This window comes from Cryptomeria japonica, chromosome 6, assembly GCF_030272615.1.
Source record: "Cryptomeria japonica chromosome 6, Sugi_1.0, whole genome shotgun sequence".
NCBI classification, from domain to species: Eukaryota; Viridiplantae; Streptophyta; class Pinopsida; order Cupressales; family Cupressaceae; genus Cryptomeria; species Cryptomeria japonica.
Genome location: NC_081410.1, coordinates 661,825,362 through 661,842,576, shown reverse-complemented (window position 1 = coordinate 661,842,576; position 17,215 = coordinate 661,825,362).

Here is a 17,215-nt window from a genome sequence, read left to right as displayed (position 1 = left end):
CCGTCGGGTCCCGGATCAGGTAACAGAGACTTTATGAATACCATCGGGTCCTGGATCAGGTAACAGATTCTGGAAATTGCTTACAAGTTCGGGAGTTTGAGGCAGTAAGACATCTCTTGCCGGGCATCGATTGGTCACAGGATCCAATCACTAACTTTGAGGCAGTTATGGCAGCCCCAGAAAGGTACACCGATCAGTGGTTACACCAACAGATTGAGCAGCTAATTCATGAAGGAGTCCAATTCACCTACCATATGATGGGTAGTCTTGATTCTCAGTCCTCGGAAGATGAGGCAACCTCAAGTGCGCCAAAGGAAGAGGTTGAGAGGCTCGAAAAAAGGAAGAAAGCCAAAGCTAGCAGAGGGAATCGGACGTCTAAAAGGACAAGAAGGGAGAAGATCCCTATTAGAAGACCAGAAGTCACTTCATCATCAAAGGACCCCAGTTCCGATGACGATGTGGTTGAACTTGATTATATACCTGCTCCGCCTTCCAAGAGCGATGTTGATGCATTTGAAGCTGATAATCCTCCGGCACAAGACAAGCTAAATACAGAGGTGAGGATCATTGACTCTGGCGAACCTGAAAATCAAGTTGAGGAAGGAGAAATTTCGTCCAATCAAGGGGCTGATGTACATGAACTCATCCAAGGGAGTCGGCACGAGTTGCAACTACATAGTACGGGCAAAGACGACACCACCGTTGAAGGAGAACAAAGGGCGGATGAGACCCACGAGCCTGATAGAACTGAGGAACAACCATCACATGGGGATACCTGACAGTTGTTCAGTAAGGTAGGGGAGAACTCAGTTGTAAGCAAAGGACTGGACACTTCCTCCACTCCTCCTATAAAAGATCAATTACAAATATGCAATGAACCAGCTGAAAGCATTAAAGAATAGAGTGGGAATTTGACCATAGCATCTGGGCCGACCATACCTCAAGACTGGTTAGTTGCTCATGCACAGCGAAAGGCAACCACCAAGCCATCTATCGACTTGGAGGACATTTTCTCTCGCATAGGGGAAACAAAGTCCAAAGGGAAGAAAAATCCTAAGACCTACTCCCGAATAACCAAGGATGAGCAGAGGAACCACACCATCTATATCGCCACCCCGCTTGTCGATAAGCCAGCAGATCAAATGGCGCTGGCCAATTATAGCATTATGACCGTTCCGATAGGATGAGCCACCAAAGAGCAGGAAAGGGAGGAGTTCAAGGACTCTGTGCAAAACATGCTCAGGCAACTCGACGAGATAACTGCTGAGAGAAACATGTATCGAGTTCGTGCTGAGCAGGCCGAGGGGTATATCGATCACCTACTGAGACCGTTGTATCATGCCCCCGAATCCCATGTTCCCCCATCAGCATTGGCGCAAAGGACTACAACAGAGTTTGAAGGAGTACGGGATACCACCAAGGCCGTCAAAGAATGGATTCAAAGCATCAAGGAAAGAGGAGAGCAAATTTTCAAGGATCTGTGCGAAATGGCCCTCCATAGGGAATCCACTATTATCAAAATGTGTAAGCTAAGGAAGGAATGCTATAACACTCATGAGGCGATTGCCAGGGCATTGCCCCTCATTAGGGCCCTATTTTGGACCTGCTCTCAAATCCCCACTATTGATATTATCCTAAATCCTTATAATGTCAATACCTTTAAGGAATGGTATTGGACTCTCAGCATGAAGAACAACATGAAGGATAATATCAATAAAATGCAAGATAAGTGTGATGACACTTTATCAAATGTAAAGGACCTTGGTGAAGGGATTCTCAAATCAATGGTTCCCAATTGGAAAAATAGTATGGAAGATAATGAGGTGCAACCACAGTGGGAGGACAGGCTTAAACCCAGGGTCACCTACTCCATGGAGGATCTAGATTTTGCTGCTGGGCTGCAAGCAGACATATCATGCTTTGAAAATCACAAGTCATAATGGAGGGAAGAGCTAGAGAATTTAGATAGCCTCCTATAGGGTATTCACTACAAAATGTTTAATCCTCCTATGCCGTCGACAACCGAACTATTCAAGTTATGTCTAAAATTTCAGGACTACGTTCGGGTAGAGCGTGCAGCCAATCGGGATATCTGGGGAGATTACCTACACGACGAGGTCAAATTTATCACAAAGGAGTCTACTGCAGGAAAGGAAAAAGTGCCTTCATAAAGTGCATATTTCTTTTAAAATCTAAAAAGGCACTTTTGGCCATAAAGTTCATGTTTAACTGCCAAGCCAGCTGTAAATTTTGAGCTCCGTGCATGTACACTTTTTGGGTTGATGTTGGTAGTTATTAATTGCCTTTTTTAGGTAGTTATTGTTCCTCCTTGGGTGGTTGTTGATATTCACCTCCTATTTATGGGCATGGGTACTATGTTGTACAGATGAATCTGGGCCACTTGTTTTGTTTAAATCTTGGCCATTCATCTAATTCTGAAACTCTATTTAAAGGGACTAGTTTTCCCTTATTTTTGTAAGAAGTCTAAGATTGTTGCTGAAGCTCTAGCAAAATTTATGCAGGATTAATGGAAATTGAAGTTGTTTCATTTCTTTGTGAGTGCATGGTCTCCTTCACCATTCAATAATTATGTTATGTATTTTGTTTTCAGATAGCAGTTTTAGGATAAACATTTGATAGAAGCCTTGGTGTTCATACCATTAAGGACTGGCTGATTGTCACTCCCCCTGCATGGTTAGTCTGAACCCATTTATATGCACAGTTCGATTGTTAAACATCAAGTGAATGAATGTCAAAATTCTGCATTTATGTTTAGTAGCATGAAAATTTAGTTCCCTTTGAAGATTGCACTAGATTTTTACGACATTGTGCCTTTTTTTGTTGATAATGTTAAATCTGGTTTTTTTGGAGGTTTCTGTCTGTTTTCCTAAACATGTTATCTTAGATTAATTAATCAAATTTTCTCTATCTCTTTTTCCCTTTCCTCTTTTTCCTTTTTTTTACCAAGAAGAGACCCTACAGTCAAGCTGAGATAGTATCAATCCAACAAAAATCAACTAATATAGGACTATTAAACTTTAGGGAACTCACTTGAAGTTGTTCATCTAACCTTAAGTCCCCTTTGTGTTTCCAACAAAATACATCAAACCACTAAGTTATCATGCAGTCAAGACCTGACAACCGAAACATTGAGGTAATCCCCATTGATCAATTAAAAACAACACTAGGGATTTCCTTATTTCAAGAGAGGATAGGATTCTTAGTATTCTATTCTACGTTGGCCGGATGGAACCGTAGTAATGCGATTTCAGACACGTCAACAAGTAGTAGTACTACTAACCTTTTTGGATTGTATTCTTCATATCCTGCTGAAAAGTGGAAGAGACTAGCTTGTCGCCTATATCTGAGATTTTGTAATTCAGTCCTCCCGCTGCATAAGCGGTTGAGTGATATTGGTTGTAATGATCCTCCCACTGCATAAGTGGTTGAGTTGAGTTGTTTTGTAATTTAGTCCTCCCATTGAAATATTGCGGTAGAGTGATTTGTGTTTGAATTATTGTTCTTGTTACCTATTTTTCGCTTCTAGCTGAAAAATAGGTTAAGATATGCTTGTTTTTACAAAATGAAACAAGTGTGTACTACTTCTGCTATTTTGGTGTTCCAACTACACTAAAGAATGAACTAAAGATGGTATTTTTAAAAACTTCTAGTTTGTAACAGCAAGAGAGAGAGACATCTCATCAAAAAGAGGAGTATTTTTATTAATATTCAAACATGCGTCCCACACAAAGAGCCGTGAGACTAGCTACATGCATCAGGTGCAGAAAGGAAATACACAGACATGTATACATAAGTACAAAAAAATGAAGAGAGCATGTTGAGAATGGAACCAGTCATTGCCTGAATGACTGGAACGGTTGGAGTAGACTCAATGTCCCCTTTGTCTTGCTGCTTCATCCTAGTCTGTATCTACTTTCCTTCTGGTATCTACAAAAGAGTTAAAATATGCAATGCGTTAGAACATTTCGTTCTAAGCAATGGTTGACTACATTCCTAACATGTGTACTAATGCATGCATATATATATAATCCCCACATGCATCAGATGCATATAATTAGCATCACAAAAGGGTCTCAGAAAAGCGAATATCAGAATCAAGAGAAATCATCATACATATGCATATTATTGCTAACATGTTTGCTTCATGTGCAGGATTAGGAAAGGAACGGCTAGCTGGTCATAAGCTTCACAAATGAGTGGAGGTAAATGAGGCTCCCACAAGGGTTGAGCCCAGCTCATATGAACCACAATAGCGAGGTCTCATACAATTAAGTTATATCAGGACTGATGATAGAGAAAGAGTAACAAAACGCAAGTATGCGATCACATGATCAGCCAATAAGCATGATAAGGCTGCCCTTTCTAAAGGACCTGGACGAGGTATTTATGCATGCTAATGAGATATGCAATGCATACATAAAGCTGTACACTAAGTATAGAAAATGCAACATTCAGTTTTTCAAACTCAGTGGGCAGCAAATAGTAAGGAACACAATGCATTTTCAGAATCATAACGAAAACAATTTCTAACACAATGCAGGATACCATTAAACACAGTTATAGAAGGGATGCATATAATCAAAGATACAATCACAGTGATCAATTTTCAAAGGCATGCAATCATATTTCAGAAAATGATACAGACAAGAATCAAAATCAGTATGGACAGCAATCATTCACGCCACATGTCACGTGTCTTAGAAGACGTATGCAAGGATGTATACATGTCAGAGTAATCTCCATTATGCAGTGAATAGAGCAGAGTAGTGTAGCACAACATGATGACAATGCTTTCATGCATGAGGAGTGTTGTCATGCCTTCAAAGGAATGAATATTTTAGTAAAACATGGTGGAGATTATACTGTCAGAAGTCTGGCAAATACCACATTGCGCAAGGTCAGATTTTTTTTAATAAACCACAAGTGCATAGTCACAGTCAATTTACAATCGTGAAAAGAATGTCTTGCAATATAAGTAACAGAAAGGAACATCTCAGCCATCACATAACATTATGGCTATCATGAAAGCATGACAAGCATCACAAGGAAGTGTACATTTTTCTAATCTCATGTTAAAGACTTCAGGATGCAGAAGAACAGTAAATGAGCAAGTTGCAGTTATATTCAAAGCAAAAGTAGCAGCAGCAAAGACCAAGTGTGCTTACAGGTTCATTGTGAAATTACATGTCAGTGTCAAAGATATAGCAATATATGCCTGAAGAATCAGACTTTTGTTTTACCTTGCCTCATTAGTCATAGAGGTTATTACAAATTGAGCAAAAAGAGCAGTATTACAAATTAAATTAAAGCTACAGCAGTCAATTTGACAGTCAACAACAGCAGATATGCATTTTACATGGCGGTCAGGCAGTTTACAAAAACAATTATGAACAGCAGTATACAAATGAAGGCCAAATACAGCTATAGAATGACTTCAGAATTATGGCATGCAAAAAATCAGAATACAATTCAGTCATGATAGTTAAAACTATTTTCAAAAAATCACTTTCAGAAAGGAGCAATATTCTTAATTTCAAGGCAAGATAAATTCACCAAAAGGGCATTTTTATAAAACATTTGACAGTGGATGTCAAAGATATCAACAGCTACAGCTATATGAGACAGTGAGCAATGAACCATGAAGGTGCAGTAATAGCTTACCTCATGGCACTAAAGGCCAGTTTGAAGTAAAAAATGCTACATTTAAAAATGAGAGATTTACATGATGCATATTTACTGTCATTCTAAGGATAGGGAATTCACAATATATGCGGTCATAAATCAATAGCGAGTTTGTTTCATTCATATCTGCCAATAGAGTGACTTTTTATGTCACTATCACCGATTTTTTCCTTTTATTTACTATCAGAAGAGCAATGATTGAATGCTAAAAGGATTTAATTAAAACAAGTGAGGTATTTTCATAGATTGCAGTAGCAAAGTATTCCAACAGCAAATACGCAAAGGGTTTGCAAAGGTCGATGCTTACCTCATGGCGCTAAAGGCCAGTTTGAAGTAAAAATGCAATAGCACGCAGAGAATGCAAAAGAAATCGCCATGAACACCTGCAACATCTTCTAAAATCCCATGTCAGCCAGCAGAGCAGTCACGCCCAGACAGTGATAAATCATCAAAGAATCATGGCACCCAACACTCAAAAAATAGCGCCCAGTTCGCAATGGAAAAATCGCACCTAGCAGCCAAAGAACCAACGAAATCATGCCCAGTTTTCACTAATGGTGAAAGTAAGTGCAAAGAATGTACAGAAAAATCTCCACGGCAGCCCCAGTATGTGCCCACAATTGAAAAAATTGCAGTTCAGACTTCAAACCCTTGGCGTGGAGTTTCTAGCAGCAGAAAAAGTGAAATTATCGAAAGCAAGGAGATAAGGAGTGACTTTTAGGGTTTGTTTCCCCTAAATATTGCATCGATATTATATTGGCATTTTTTATTTTTGCCTTTGTTTTATTTTTCTTTCTCACCTCCAAATGCCTCGTGAAATGCCTTAGGAAGTCATTCAAATGACTTATATAATTCACTTAGCAAATTTTCTTTTATGAAGACTAAGCGTAGGTTTTTAAATGTAAATGAATACATATTTATTAAAGTGGTCTAAAATTTACTACTTAATTAAACATTTGTTTCATCCCTTTTTTATATTTAAAGTAAAAAATATAATAAATATAATAAGGAAAATTATTTATTAAAGTGAATAAAAAAAAACTTTATTAAATATATTTTCTAATTACATTTATTATTTAATAAATAAAGATAACAAAACTACTTATTAAAGTGATTTATTTTATTTATCACTTTAATAAATAATTTTATTATCTTTATGTTATTAAAATCTTGACTTTAAATATAAAAATAAAATTAAACAAATGTTCAAATTAGGTAATGATATTTTTTAAGTCACTTTAACAGATATTTATTTTCATTTATTAGGAGGTCAATGAAGATATTTCTTGCATTAATGAAGGCTTGCAAGCCTATCTGGGGATATTTGTGGGTCATTTATGATGCAATTAAGGGCTTTTATGGTAGCAGATTGGATTGGCTTGACTTTTGTTCAAGTATGTTCCCTTTCAGACCTATTTGAGGGCCTGAAAGGTGGATTTTTTGGTTTTGCTCGCCCAAGAGGAGGTGGAATACTTTATTCATTATCTGCTTTTTGGAAAGCATATATACCTCCTTTAGTCTTCTTTTTAGGGGTTCTTCTTCATTCATCTTTTTAGCAGACTGTAATTTCTGAGTTCTCTCTGCAGGAAGGAATGTTTTTGTAACACATTTTCAGGAATTATAAAGCTTGGTGATACCTTTTTGGCAGGGATAATAGCTTGGCTTACCTCTCTACTTCTCATTTTTTCTGTTATTATGTCTTTAGTGTTAGTCTGTTCTTTGTGGTTGGCTTTTGCCCCCCTTAAAATTGCACTTTCTGTTGATGCCTTATACATAAATACATATGTTCTTGCAGGTCATAAGCTATGTTTTTCAATAATTGTCAGTCTTAGGTTGTGAAAGGAGTTTTTTTCTCTTAGGACTGTGATTATCCAGCCTTCTTATGAAGTATTGATGCAAAGATTATGGGTTGTTGGTTAGTGTAAAAGAGCTTTATTATCACTGTTATACTGTGTGTCTTTTTCTTAGTTGAATTTCAACATATCATCTGGTGCAATCACCTTAGGTTTAGATTTTAGTTTTACATATTCTCTTCCTTACTCTTTTCCCTGAAGAAATTGTTAGTTTAGGTGAAGGATTTGTTAAGAACCAGCTTTCTCTAGAGGTTCACTCCAAGTTTTAGGCAACCCGCAGGCCTAGGAGGGTTCCCATGTGTCACAAGCCTGCTGAGTTGATAGCTTAGCAAACAGGGGTGCAGGTTCAAGTGATAACAGTTCTCTTGGCTAGTTTACCGCCAAGTTCCTTGCTTTCCCGCTAGATAAGCGAAAGGGGCTGGCTTGCCGCACGTTATTTTATTTCAGTAGTTTATCTTTAACGATCCCCTTCTATCGTATGCTCTCACCCTCCCAGTCTGGGCTCTCGGTGATCAGAAAGTGTAGGGTTCCTTCCAGTTGTTTGGATTTCATTATTCTAACCCTAACGGGTGATTGGTGTGAATATGATATTGCTCTGAAAAAACTAAAAAAAAATTAGTGGGAATATTACATGTTGATGAACAATGAAATTTGATGTTTTCACAAGAAAAATTCCTTATCAAGGTCGAATTTTTGACGTTGACAAGATAGGAAATAAGGAAAAAATGATGAAAATCCTTGTCTAAATTTGGGAATTGTGAGGTTGCAATTTAATCATAGGTTGATGAGTGAAGTGTATTTTCATCTTTGATTGACCCTCACCTCTGCTCAACACTTTGTCCTTGTCTAATATGGAGGTTTGCTCGTGCTAGTCCTTAGTGTTGATGTGTTTTATATGCACTTCATACATGGAATAAAATACCTTGGTATTTAATCCCCTCTTGAAAAAAATCCTCTCGAACGCTAAGCTATGTGATCATACAAGGTGACTCCAATGTTTCTACTGTTAGGTCTGGATGTGTGGATAACTCAATGGTTTGATGTGATAATGCTAGAATCACAAGGGGACTTACATTGAACATGAATGTTGCTGGAACATCAAGACTTGATTTGAAAAAAAAAGGGATTAAGAGTTTAGAGAAATCTAATCTACTCCTAAGATCAATGATAGCATTGGATCATACTTGGATGGACATATTCCTTAAACCAAGCTTTGCTTCGCCATGTTGCCAACAAGTACACAAAATCGATGCAATCTTCCAAGGGAAATGAAAGGTTTTCATATCATTAACATTCATCCAAATACCCAATACATTGGCACAACTTGAATAAACATATCCACAATTGAACTTAGAACATTTTAAGTTTTAGGCTAACAATGCACTGTAATTGAAAATCATCAAACCACAAATAGTATGAACCAAGGAATTATCAACATCCACACATTACTCCATCACAATTAACGAACTTCATCTAACATGAGGATATAACAAGAAACCATACAATATGCAAAAGAAACACCACCATTCACCATAAATTCAATGAAAAGAATGTTTATTTACATGCTTGGCAACAATTTTTGCCTTCTCCTCCTACTCTCTTTCTAATCTTAACTACTACTGATCTACTTACTAACTATTCTCTATTAATCTTTACAAATGAGGAGAGCAAGCCTTTTATAGACTTCCCTTTACAAATGAATGGCCAGGATCAAATCCAAATCAATGGCCAAGATTACAAGATAAAACCCTGATTAGGATTAGTTGAAACTAACTTTGCATTACATTTAATGCTTGACCAATGATAAAATTACATCTTTTGGACACATGTCCAACATTGAATTTAAGCAATAAGAATCGAGGTTAGAAGAGAAGCCACTATCCCATAGTGCTTGTTGGCAGGATTTATTTCACTTGCTAGGAACAAGATCCAAACTCTATGGGCATTACAACATTATTCAGCATATGAGTTTGCATAGATTAAAAATTGTTTTCTGGTAGGATTTGTTTCATCTGACAAGTACAAGATCCAATCTCCATGGAGATTACAATGTGATTCATCATTGTCACAATGATACTTAAGCAACTAGGCTTGGAATTGCTTGAGAGAAAACAATTTTGAGGAAAAACTATCATATCTAATTTTTAGAATTAAATTAATTAATAATCTTTTAAGTTGGGCCCAATCATTTTATTTTCAAATGGGCAACTTAAATATTATTATAAAGCCAATGTAATAAAATAAGTGTTTTTAACACTATCGAAATATGATTCAAAAGGGTTTTTGGATGTAATTAAAAAAAAAATACTTGGAGGAAAAATTAAATAAAATAGAGGGCCTGAAGTAGGCACCTATAAAAGAGAGGTCAAGTGTAATAACCCTATCACTTAACAAAGAAGCATAAAAGCCAAAGGCCACTAATCATTTCAAAGACAGATTACATTAGTTCAAGATGATTAGAAGACAAGTTCGTTAGCATATAAGCAAGGCATTCAAATCTATAGCTATGCTGGTCAATCATATTGGAATATGACAATGAAGTCTATCATTGGTAAGGCAGTGATTGGAGTTATTAATAAGGCAGCGATTTTATTAAGGAATGATTTAATATGGAGTGGTAAGAACATACAGCGATTAGAATTATTCAAGGCTAACTAAGAGAGAAGTGGCAGTGATAGCTTGTTCAGCACAACAAACATTGGCTTGTAACATGATATGTTAAGATAGTGATTCATTAGCAATATGCAGTCTCTGGTCTACTTTATGTAACAGTCGACTTTATGCAGCAGTTAAGGAGCAAGCATAACCTAAGCAGCGATTGAAGATTAATAATGATTGATGATGCACCGGTTTGTTATAAACAACAATAAAATATGCAGCAATATCTGTTCATAGAACAAATATGCAGTGATCAATAATAAAGAGCAGGCCCGATCTGATAAAAGAGTACGATCTGTTAAAGGAGTGTTTAAACAAAACATACTAATGATTAAGAAACAGAAAATGTGTTTAATATGTTTGTCAATAAACACCGATTATTAAGAGATTGATGAGAATCATCAAGAGGTGCAATTTTATGAAAGAGCCCAATCTGAAATAATAAACAAAAAGCAACTCTTAGTCAAAACTGATGCAAAGGAAATGAGGTAAAAGAAATAAAACTTTGAGATAAGTGTGATTTGTTTGGAAGTAATCAAGTTTGTGAAGAGATGTGACTTAATTGAAAAGTTGTGGCTAATCGATGGAAAGACATGTCTCTAAGGAGATGAGGAAATATAAAAGTGGAGTTGATTAGATAAAGAAGAGTGTGTGAAAGTTTTATTTTATTATTAATCCAATCTGAAGAGCTCAGTCGAGCAGCAGAAATTTATAGCATGGAGGCATATGTTTCAAGTATATAAATCAGGAAAGGCTTCATAACAAAATTGCATAATTATAAGGATATTAATCAGGAAAAGCATTCAAGCTTCAAGGCCTATAAATCTATCTCATATAGGCAGACTTATACACAATTCAATGCATGGTTATAAGGACAATAAATCTGGAACAGCAATCAGAGTTATATTAAGATCAATATCATCTTCTTGTGCATACAAATCAGACTACATATCAGAAATTCAAGAGAGCTGTAATCATCCTTAGTTGTCTAAAATCTTATTATTCATTTTTGATTGTTTATTTTAAATATATTTCAATTTTAGTGGATATATTTCAGTGTTCCTAAAAGGGGACATTACTTCAAGCTCAAAAGCAAATCATCTGATTTTGTCTTTTTCAATTATTCCTTCCAATTTAAAGTTTGAAGCACTCAAGGATTAAACCCCTTGGTTTTGGAGATTTGGAGGATGAAAATCCTCATATCCTTGGAGGCAATTCAATTCAAAGATCATATTGGAGCCTAATTTGTTAATCATCCCACTGGAGTAATTGTGATTCACAAACAAATTATTCCAACAATTTTGATAAGGGTTTGGAGGCCATTCACTGTTGCAATCCAGTCATTGATTGATTTTTTGTGGTGTGGTTTCAATATTCCAATGGGTGTGGTTTGAGTTTTTTGTAATACATCAATGGAATAAAATATATTGGGGTGTAGCTGATTTACCTATTATTTGAGTGTGTTATCATTTGATATCATGATATGTGGCGGTGCCAATATTGCAGGATTTTTCCATTCATTGCATCACCTTTCTAGGTGGTATGTATGATTTTTAAACTGTCGTTTATATAATTTCTGTGGAGTGGATGTCATCCTAGATTGCTTGTACCTGTTTGTAGTACACACTATTCCTGGGAGCAGCCATCTACTCTGTGGCTGCCAAACCCGCTAAAAGCTTAAAACCGTTGCTGTGTGTTTCAGTAAAGCCACCAGCTGTACAATCAAACATATTTCTTGATTGGTTAGCATTTACTCATTATTTTTGTGAGGCTGTTGTATGCATCAAGAAGGATTCTGCATTATTTATAGTTTTGCGATTTCTTCCTTCAGAGCCATATTGTAATGTCCCCATTTTTCCTAGCCTTTTATGAAGATTTAGCCTTTTGGCTAAGTGGAGAGATAAGGAGAAATTAATTAAATTAATTTCTTATAAAGTCATTAAATAAATTAAAAATTAAAAAGTGACTTTATATTTAATTAATTTAATTAAAAAGTGACTAAAGTATAAAATTAAAATAATTAAAGTCACTTAATAAATAATAAAGTGTACTACCCTCTTCTAGAAGGAATTTCATGATGAGTTATGAAAAGGATAAATAGAAGAGGGTGATTGTTGATCAGGCAGATTGGAGGTTGGAAATTTGGATATGATGAAATGACTGATGCGTGGCATTGGTGAAATCTCTGAGGACGCAAACCTTCAGCAGATTGGATAGAAGGGTTGGACGAAACCCTAGTTCTTCATTTGGAGTAGGTTCATGATGGAATCTACATTGGTGCCTAATTTGTGAAGTCTTCTCTTGAAGACAAATTTGCATTAGGGGTGGGAGATATATCAGTCTTCCAATCTGAGCATATTGAGGATTCGTGGCTGCCAACAAGGTTATCTTGAAGACTTTTCAGAATTGACGATTTGAGGTTCATTCATTATCAAACCATTCTAGGGTGTGAGGCCGATTTTAGTTTGAGGAGTCAGTGGAAGAATATAGCCAGCCGATCTACTGCTGTCAGATCTGAAGACCACCGAGCTGTTGTGACTACATCCCTTCGATTTTGTCCATTGCTTGTCCAAGAGCCTTCAAACATGATATCCAAGATAGGCGAATTGAAGAGTAAGATGGGTCAATTCATATAGGGGCAATTTGGAGGTGTTTCAGCTGCCAATAAGATCCATATCAGAATTAATCAGAAATTACATCAGACTGACTATGAGCCACGATTTTGCCTATACTTTATTGAGGAGGCTTCAAAGCATACATGTAAGATAGGAGCTTGAAAGGAGAAGGTTGGGCGACTCCTTTGTGAGCATTTTTGAAGACAAATTGAAGAGAGATCAGCCATCAAACAAGGTACGACTCAAAATTATTAACAGACTGTTCATACCCCCGAATTTACCCATATCATCCTCAAGGAGCTGCTAAAGTCACATTGGGATAGAGAGATATTGAGGAAAGAGAATAGCGATCAGTTTAGAAGCAAAATTGGAGGAGGTTCGGCCACCAAACATTGAGATCTCAGTCAGGCGCTACAACAGCAGGGGCGGCATGTCTGTCAAGTCGATTTTGTGCATCCAGGGGTTTATGAGGCACGGATATTGCTTTCCTCTTCATAATCAAATTCACCAGGTTCTTATCATAATTGCCTTCATGAACAATTAAGTGTACTTACAGTTAGCTATTAAGGAAGTATATAAGCAAGTCTGAAGTATTCATGGTTGCATTATTACTTAGCCTTCTTATCAGTATTGTAAGAGACATTTGTACTAGGTAATGGTGTATGTAGTCTAATGTATATTGCACTCACTTATTCTGAGGACATATGTAAACCATTTGACATAATGACAGCTAGTCTATAATCAGATTTTATGTCCCAGCTTGTGTAAAATATCAATAGACTGTCAACCTATGCATTCTGAAATATCATATCCTTAAGATAGACTGTTCTTTCAATGAATTAATGTGCGAGTGGAGGTTCAATATCAATCTGAAACAAATCAGAAATAGTGGCAAACAGTAAATGCACAGTACTTATCAGCAAATATCTCCTAGATACAACCTATAGAAGTAAGGGGGATATTACACATACTTCTATCTTGGGCAACCATACTTGTGAGTTGATAGTATTTTGAATATTATAATAAAGATTGGGATGCTTATTGTTTCTTCCAAATATTTACCATCAATCCAGTAATAACATGATTGATATATTAAGAAGTGCTTAGTTTCAGTTTATATGGATTTGGGTTATTTGCTGTTGTAAATATTCTATATTATTTAAGCAATCAGAAAAATACAAAAAAAATGCAAACTTCAGAAAAATTCAAAAAAGGGGACATTACATGGTACTCCTAAATTTAATCAAGAATGGCTTCAAAAGTTGCACTAAAGGTTGATTTGTTTCAAGAATTAGCAAATACCAGTTCACTTCAGTAGATACTTTCTAGTCAAATAAAAAACCAAAGGTCATACATGTGATGCTCAATCAACTAGTGAATTCCAAATGATTACTTTTTAGTTCAAAACAAAGATCCCAAGTTTGATGATGACTTTAAGTTTGAGGCATAATTCATGATTGTCCCAAAGATAATTGATATAGACAAGATCATACCTATCAGGGTTAATATGGAAGAATTTTCTTTCTAGGTTGATGGTGTAATCATCAATATATGCTTCCCATTGAAGATAAGTAGGTCCACCAATGGTCAAATTCATAGCTACCATGAACAACAGATTTTACTGTTACCTAAATTTCGCTTCCAACTCAATTAGGTAGAGATGGGACAACGGTTGTGCTAAATGACTAAGAGTGCACATTTGATTATGTTCAGGTTCTCATGCATGAGAGATGCTACCAAATGAATACCATGCAAGTGTTTACAAGAAGCAAGAGTTTACAGTAGTACATGAAATTTGCTTTCTTTATTCATAAATTCAATTACAAGTGTATAGTTTCCCACACAAGCCGTGGGATTAACTTATTCTATGCTATATAAAAATAAACTATACATTTGACGAACAAGAAAGGAAAAAGCATAAGAAGTGGATAGAGATCCGTCATTGCCTGGAATGACGAACGTCGAAGGCTGCTTGTTGAATCTAGTCGAATTCTCCTGTGTGGCTCCACTGTCCCCGAATACCTGCAAGTGACTAGAAGAGAGATGTTAGAGCTCGGGATCACTATACACATCTTATACATCAGCAAATGTATAATCCATCTTGATAGAGCATTGAACAAGATATATAGAAAGCAGAGAACAGAAAGGCAGTGCAATGTCATAAGAGTGTCGTAAGATCCTCAATGGAAGCCTCTAAGCTTCATCATATTTTATTTAACATTGTTTGTTTCCTTGTGCAGATGCGGGTGATTATATCATTTGTCTTCATTTGATGTTATTATTACAACATGTGGAGTAAATGGGCTCCCACGAGGGTTGAGCTCAGCATGTTGTGATATTAAGGACAGATTGTTATGACAAAGATGCAACAATCTTTACCCGTCTCCTACGGTAGTCACAATAAAAGAATACCTGACGCTCATGGCAGTAAGCTGATAGGAACAAGCGGGTCCTAGATGTTAGTACCAACATACTGTCATAAATGAGGGGCACTCATTCACGGAGACCATCATACAAGAGAGATAAGAAAGATTGCATGATTATCATAATAATTGTAGTTAGAGGACAAGCATGGCTAGTAACCAACAAAGTCAACCATGGTCCTATCCAAGGATAAAAATACATGCTTACAGTCAAATACCTTAGAGCAGCGATCAAGGGTATAGATGAGAAGTCAAGAAAGTGGTTTATTCAATAAATCACAGTGGTCAAACAATAATGAGAGACTCAAAAGTCTAAACAGTAGAAAAATGGAAGCCAAAACATCAATGGTTAATGAAGATCATGTTCTAAAAATAACAATACACAGTGATTGATCCTCAGAGCAGCACTTTACCTTCAGAGACAAAAGATGCAGTCATAATACATATAGAGCAGCCAAAGGAGGTTTTGAAGATGATCAGAGGCATTCATGAGCATCAATAAATGATAGCACAGTTATATGATCTAAGGCAGCTGAGAACAGTGATTGCAAATACAGAGAACAGTCATGGACGGTAAATGCAGCAATAACAATGATAAAGGGTCCAAAATACAGTCCTCAAGAACATTGTTGCAGTCATGAATGACAGTGTGCAGTACCTTAATGAAGAATAAACGGTATTCAATGCAGTCACAAGGGTACATGAAGCACTTGAAAAAAGCAACCTGTAGCAGTCATAGAAGTTGTAACAGTATGGATGAATTGTGAAAGACAAAGCAAGGTTGCAGATCCAACGCATAGGGAGTATTCCATGAACCCCAAGGTAGATATGCAAACCCAATGACATCAAAGAGGACAATACACAATACAAGGAAAAGATCACTGTCAGATGAGGTATAAAAGCAATGTATAAGCAGTAAGAAAATAGTTGAAGGGACAACTCTCATTCAAAACACTCAGTTGCAGCATTTGGAGCAGAAAAATGCAATCACGGTACATGTAGCATTCAAAGACAAAAGACAGAGCTATATCATGATATGCAAGGGGGTAATCTTAAGTCAAGAGAGCAATAAGGTTGCAGTCCCACTCATAAAGACAATGCCAAAAGAGTTCAAGGCAGCCGCATTAGTAGGAGTCACAGTGTTGACAAGACAGTACTTTGCCTATTATAGCAATGCACAAACTATAGTGAGATTAGAGGCACTATGGGCAAAGAATAGTCATGAAGATGTAAAGGGAAAGAGGGGACAAAGTCTTTCACTGTCATAAAGTGAAAATGAGTGTATAAGAAACTGTTAGGGCAGCAGTATGTATGTCAATCATCATTAAGGGATAATCACATATTCATGAGAACCATTGTCATAACTCAATGAGTAGCAAGAGCCAAAGAGAGTATGAAATCACAGTGAGCAGCCCAAAGAGAACCTACAAAAAAATACGATCTCAATGAGGTATATACAGCAAATAGCCTTAAAGACAGTATCAATAATGAACGTTGCAGATTTATATTAGAACTAGAAACAAAGCCCGTGATAGCATTCACAAGGAAAAGGTTTATCATTACTTAAAGAAGCAATAATCATAAGAACATAAAATATTTCTTTTTTTTTTCAGTCATGGTAAATCTGCTCAAATCGAATTGTTTTGAATAAAGGAAATGAACACTTGAAGCGGCTAAGGTTATGGAATGAAATCTGCACACTTTTTCCAGAAATTCTCCATTCAAACCCTCATGGTTCGAAACCCCTATGGCGTCCAGAAAGAGGTATTAGAGCAGAATCATGCCAGATGTATTTAAAAAGAAAAAAACCAGTGAAAAGTCATGGCTTTGGGGCCCAAAATCGCCTTCAAATCAAAAAAATGGAGGGCGATAGTTTTTGCGACTCGCCATGCGTTTTTATCCAAAAAATTCCATTCATGCCCAGCACACCATGGCGGCACCCAACACACAAGAAGTCGTCAAA